Genomic DNA, 7,129 nt, shown 5'->3' on the forward strand with positions numbered 1-7,129 from the left:
ATGAGCTATGACCTTCTGCATCGACTGTAATGGTGAGATCTTTGTGAGTGAGGATCAATCTTCTGTTTTTCAAACCTTTTTTTCTTACGAGTAGACATCTTTTTTGTGACGAGATTCTTTTTTAACTTTTAACATTATGACTTTCCTCCTTGCATAGTAGGTAACAAATAAATTATTTAGAACAACAAAATATAAGTTAGAGGCACCAGCAGTCCAAAGGCGCTTATTGAGGGTGTTGCCAGTGCCCAAAAAATTGAAAAAGAAAATAGATAGGAAAGTAGTTGTGTGGTAAAACATGTGGGCTTATATAACATGCTTTGGTCATGCTAAAAGCCTTGACTACAAACTTGCTCAAAGCTTATTTACAGCTCTCCCTTTATATATGTGTGTGTATCTAAATTTGTGCGTTACAAAATCCCATATGTTGGCAAATTAATGCAAGTGGTGTTGGATTGTTATAATGTGATTATTCAAACACTTGCACAATCCATCTTCAGCTGGCCAGGCGACTTTGGTTCCTTTTACAAAAGTGTGGTCAGGGCGCTCCTTCTCTACAGCACATCCGCACCCGGAAGCCTAAAATAAAGACCGAAGTAATCACTAAGAGTTTCACAAGACAGACTGTCCAAGATACAATATGCTTTGTCATGCTGGAGTGTTCTTAGTTCTACGTGAGTAGATGTCAGCATCGAAATTCGCTTTGTTTTCAACGGAAAACATGCTTGTTGGAGGTCCCCCAGGCAAAAAACTGTGTAAACAACTTGACAGTACCTGGGGGCCTACAGAGGGTAGCACGTACAACAGATTTCACATACAAAAACAAACAGCATAGTAGAAAGTAAATATATACACAAGAAACATCTGAGCAACGATTCAGCTTGATGCACATGTGAAACATGAGTTATGTTTGAGTAAAAAAGCTATTCATCAAGTAATTGGGCACATCCGATTTGAACAAACCAATTAAGGCACTGAAGTTAATTAGGGTTTTTAAAGAATTGTAAAGTGCCAATTAGCAATATTCTAGTCTAGCTCTACAATAGTGTGTCATGTATGTAGTACTAGTATTTGCCTGTTAGGTATGCTATAGTGATGAACATATTCAGTTTTCCTAATACCTAAAACTCAGTGTGTTGCAGTGCAGCTGTTCATGTTCAATAAATAATTGTTTATGGTAGCATTTAGGTAAGAAAATTGATGCTATAAATTTGGCAGACCCCACATACTTTGGGAATCAATGTTATGTGAAACACGCGTAACTTGTATTTTAATTTTTTTATTGAGCGATCTTATGAAGTGGAGCTCAATTTAAGTACAAATTCTCGCACACACATACGTTAAACAGCCGCATATGTTTACTTTGTTCGTTGACATAAATTGGACTACTTGATCTAAAAGGAAAGGCCACTGTAGACAGACGTAAGCTTTTTGTCTTATCCAGAACATTTAATTTTTAACATCGTTCATAATGCACTACTATTTTTTTTCAAACTAGGCTTGTTTGTTCCTACTCTGTCTGCAGTGTCAATATCATCACGAGTAACGGTTTTTCCATCATCGGCCAAAAATTTCGGACAGCGTCAGAAGAAAACCTTCATCTGAGACGCATTTGATGTCGGATAGTTCAACCTTGAATACAGTGTAAATTCTTCAATTTTCATCTGAAGTTGCTTATTTTCACCTGGAAGTTTTTTGTGCCTGTTTCAAGGTGCGACAGGCTCTTCATGAAAAGCCTTTATTTCTAAAGAAAGCGCGTTGACACTGTCACCACCTTCATTCCACACTTCTTGAAAGACAAAAGTTCAGTGTGAATTTTGTGCTTGAAATCCTCTGTTTACCATGACAAACAATTCACAGGAAACATTAGTACTCTTGCTTGGCAGGAGTACATGCAGTAATACTAACACAATTAAAGCAACAAATAAGTGTCTCACCTGTGCAAAAATTATTTTGGCACTGTGAAGACCACATACACTGCTGTTGAACTGAGAAGAATATGGAGAGCACTTCATATAAGTAGGCAGCGTCCAGTAGTTTGGTGAGGCACAGCGCATAAGCAGGGTGAACAGCGCTGATGCTTGAAACAATGGTTCAGAGTTCGCTGGTGCTTGGGCTCTTTGACATTGCCAGGAAATTTCCTTGAGCAGCCTCACTCAAATGAAATGACAGACCGTGCCGAAGAATTTCTGCACCAGTTCAAAAAAATTATTTTAGTGAGGTTTGTCTAGACTGCATGCGCTGCTTGCCAAATTGCAGTGAATGGCTAGAAACGCATGGCCAACATATATTTACTGGCACGCAATTGAGAAATACAAAAAGGGCATGCTGCAGTATAATTACAATGAAAAACATGCTGCTGCAGAGCTTTTCATGTCGATGTCATACATGTGAATTTTCATTCACCCTTATAGCTCACTCATGCACGAAGTTGAAGTTAAAACTCTTAGATGAAGACACTCCCTTTTAGCTGTATCGACTGCGCGTAATTAAGAGATAAGCATGCGTGAGTAATGCTGTTGCCTGCAATCAATAAATTCTGTTCTTGAAGCTGACCAAATGTATGCACGAGTGCATCCATAGAGGCACATTTGCATTTCTGTAGTTATGGTACCCATGTGATGTGTTTCTTAAGTAAATGCCCTGCAATATGCACCATATGAATATTTTATTCCGTAAAATTGCAATACCACCGCATATACCTGTCAGTATGCACATATGCAGCCACTGCAGATAAAGCATAAAATTAAAGCAATACTGACACATGAATTTTTTACCAAGGTAGTGGAGGGCTCCAGAAATTTCGACCACCTGGAGTTCTTTAACGTGCACACAAATCTGAGAACACAGGCCTACAGCATTTTCATCTTTATCGAAAAAGCAGCCAGCAAGGCCGGAATATCATCCTGCGACCTTCGGGTTAGAAACCGAGTACCTTAGTGACTAGACCACTGCGACAGGACTACAATCTCCCTGTTCCCCCGTGTAGGGTGATAGACCGTCTTTGCTGGTCTGGCTAACCTCTCTGTCTTTCCTTCTCTACCATTTATTCTCATGAGTTCAACGAATGAAGCTTCCTTCAAACGGCTAACATTCGGACGTTTATAATTTGCCTGAAATTGAGTTCACTAAATGAATATTGTGTGCTGCTTCATAGTGATCATTGATATAAATTGTTCTGGTTGGCTAAAAAAGCACTACTCACTTCTAATCAAACAGCACAAGCGGTCTGACCATAGAGGAGGAAAAGTGGAAACGCTAAGACAAAACATCAATCTTGAACCCCATGCCATCACAATGAAGCAGGCAAGCTTCTGCAGTATTGACCGGCAACCAAGATCTCAGACACTGCAGATAGCTACATAACATAATGGTTTCCCAACATGACGTAAAGGCAGCAGAATCACCTATTGCCCAACCTGCTTCATTATGATAACGATGGGACCATAACATTATTGGCCTCTGTATGCTAATAACAATTTACGTTGCATATCAAGTGACATTAACATTCAATATGACGTCATGAATCTTGCATCCTACTATGTGGTCTAAGTACCAACAAGGCGGTTTTAGTGACGTCGGTGCAAGGCAATAAAGAACAATCACTTGGTGAACATTATTTTTGATATTATACAATTATTCTGATGCGTACATCTTCAAAAACGGCAGTTTAGATTTGTTCATTCTTAGATAAGTACAATGTCTAAGTTTGCATGTCAGCAGCAACATATGCACGCCTTTGGCACGTATACTGTGATGTATAACCTTATTGTGTTTTGAGCAATAAATTAGGCATTAATACACTGCACATATCACAGGTCACTTGTAAATCTGCAGCGAGGTCATAAAAAATTTATGATATCAGATGAAGCGTTACGCTTGTATTCGAAAGTGTCATTGGAAGTTTTTGGTAGAACTTAGTTTTAGAATGTTTATAGACGTGTAGGTATTCGGCAAAGTTTTAACTCCAAAGCGGGCTGCAGCACCCACAATTCTTTTACAAACCAGAAGAATGCAATGATATGTGAACAGGGGGGAAAAAGCAGTACCACCAAAATTGCGCTAGAACGAGTGAACTACTGCTTAAACTAGCGCTTGCACAGCTAAAGTACGGCTATTCGGCCACTCATAGAGAAAATGTATTGACCCAGGCGTAATTGCACGCTTTGAGAACCGCACCTACAGCACGCTGTGCCAAGTTTACGCACACTTATTAAGCTGAATATCATAGTAATTTAATGTTATACGTGCCCGGTGGATGCAAACACATTTGGTTACACAGGAAAACACATCTATCTTATAGTAGTCACACACATTTAATGATCATGTAGCTGTTTAAAAGAGGACGCGTAACATATAAAACTTTCTTCATATACTTCTTTGGCACAGAAAACGAACAAGGCCGCGTAAATACCAACGCGGACACCACGTTATTCTTTTCCATTCTTCTAAATTAAATACGCAAAGATCTAATTCAACGCGAATCACCGGAATACTCCAACGCACGCGACACACAGACGACGCTACGGCTTCCATGCGCAGTCCCCGAACGGCGTCCGACGGCATTGCAAAAATATAGTGATTCATAGCGTGAAGAGCATCGCCCGCCGACTCGCAGCATCACAGCGCACATTGCTTTAACCTCCTTCGCCACAGAAAAAATTCATCCGCGCGTAACGTCCCTGAGCTTAGACTTGAGCCTAATGAAATCAGACACGCCAGCAGGCTCGCTACGTCAATAAAAACTCACTTATTGTCTACCAGCTAGAAAAACCTTAGTTCACAACGTTATTATACTATAGCGCTTTCGGTGTTAACCACGGGAGGAGCCGAGGACGCGAGCGGCAGCACAACAGCCTGGATCGGGCACGCCGCGGCCTGGCCGGAGAAGCAAAAAACAAAGCGCCGACAGCAGAAACAACCACCTACCTTTTTAGTTTGGTGAGCGCTCGACGGTACAAAGCAGCCGGTCCTCTCTTGAGTATAGTGCATCTTCGTAACAAGTAGCACCGACAGAACAGGAAAGAAAGCGCAAGCACACTTTGAACAACATAAAAAATCGACTTTAAACACTCAGCACACGGCCGTTGCGGCCTTCAGGAAGATGCCGCCATTTCTGTCCTGCTGACGCCACCGATCCGCATTTGCGCACATAATTTTTTATATGATAAGTAAATAGATTATTTCTGCTTAAATTTTAAGTAAAAATTGTGAAAATAGAAGATACGCTAGTGTGTATTGCATAGAATATTTCTTACCTTTGAAAATGACAAAATCACATAATGCGTATTTGCGCGAAACTTGAAATGTGAAAGAGCGCGCGAAATTTGAAACGTTTGCTTGCTTGTGTATTTCTTATACCGATACCTTGTTAACATCTGTACACTGGTTGAGTGGTTAAGCTGGCTGTTAAAAACAGTGTTAAAACGGTTGTATATTAGTACAAAGTACAGGCAGCAAGCAAATTTTGTCACAACAAAATAAGCGTATTAGTTGGCAAACAATATTTTAGCTGTCTACAGTGAATTTCCTTTAGGAAAATGTTTTAGTCAAGGCTCATTTGGACTTGCTTTGAAGAATATTTCTATGAACAAAATCAAGAAAACGTTTTTTTAATGTTATAATATTAGAACGTCGAAGTCCATAGCCCACCATCAAAATTGGTAACACGTGTCAACTGATACATTGTAAGGTTAACAAATATTTGTACAACACAAAAACTATTTTATCTGCCACGGTCTTGTTGGTTTGTATTTCTTTGCATTAACAAATGTATGATTTATATACACTGTCATGGACGAAGCTTTGTTTTCAATGTTAGGCGCAAACGAGGCCGGGAGCTCTATAAGTGTAAGTCACAATCCTGTTGTAGCTCTACAAGCTGCGTACTCCGCCATTGGCTAGTGAGCTTGTAGCGCATGGCTTGGTCAGCGCCGGCCGTGAGGCGACGAGAAAAAGGCAGCAAGAATGCAAGAACCAGTGCAGAACTTACGTTCAGCCGGGCACCATCGCTATTCAGAGATCCGTTACTGCGGTGGGGCTATTAATGAGACCATGGTGTCTAACCAGTAGACATCTAAAAGCTGTTGGTTATACTCTATGACCACGTTACTCACAAAGCTTTGTCTGCGACTGTGCACCCTATTGGGTGCTCATCAGCACCCATTAGTTGTTGCACCCTTTTTGCACCCTAGTTTCCACCCTTTTGATGTGTTCACCTTTTTGGCTCCGCTTGTAGGGTGCTGAGACGCGAATAGGGTGCTCAAAGGGTGTGCTTAGGGTGTCGGCACTTTTTTTGACACCCTTAAGGGTCAGAATCGGTTTACTGTGTGCTCCTTGTTGTTTATCCAGCAACCATGCCAGTTTATAGTAACGGTCCTAGGTTCAACAAATAGAACCATCTAATACACAAGAAACGAGTGTCGTCTACCATTTATGACTGTTTTCTCACTTCTTTCTCCTGTGCATTCAATTTCCCTTCTTGTCTAGTTTCTCTTTTCAGACTGCTTAAAAACTGTGTTCTTAAATCTGGACATGAAGTTGGCAGGATTTTTGGGAAGTTAAGTGACAGTTATGCCAGCTTAGAGCAGCAACGCAACGCACAAATGTGCGTTTATTAGTGCGGGCATGGATCAACACGTCGCGCGAAATGATACTCGCTGTCAACAGGGGGTGGAAAATGGACATGTCCCAATTTTGATACTTGGAATGGCTACGGAACTTTCACACCTTATATGAGTAAATAACTCTGGCCCTTGCCAGTGTAAACGTCAGTCGCTTTTTGGTCTTCATCCTGAAACGGTCGCGCGCCAACTGCCAGCCATAAGTGTGAAAAGTCCTTTATTGTTTTTTTACAAGCTAGTGCACGCTTGCCATGGTGGAAGACGTTCGCGAATGCACACGTGGCGGCCTTTTGCAGCAGCTGATGTACTTCCCAAGCGCACCATTTTGAAATGAGCCTAGACGTGTGACTGGAACCTGTGGCGCAATTATTTTTGACTATTTGGCATCATTTGTCGGCAGAAGGAAAAACGAATTCAGCTAACATTGTGACTTATGGCAGAAAAAGAAGGGCTACACTCCACGTCCAGCGTTAATTGTTGCAAACAAACAAAAAATAAGACTTGCAACG

The sequence above is a fragment of the Rhipicephalus microplus genome, chromosome X (assembly GCF_043290135.1).
Source record: "Rhipicephalus microplus isolate Deutch F79 chromosome X, USDA_Rmic, whole genome shotgun sequence".
NCBI lineage: Eukaryota > Metazoa > Arthropoda > Arachnida > Ixodida > Ixodidae > Rhipicephalus > Rhipicephalus microplus.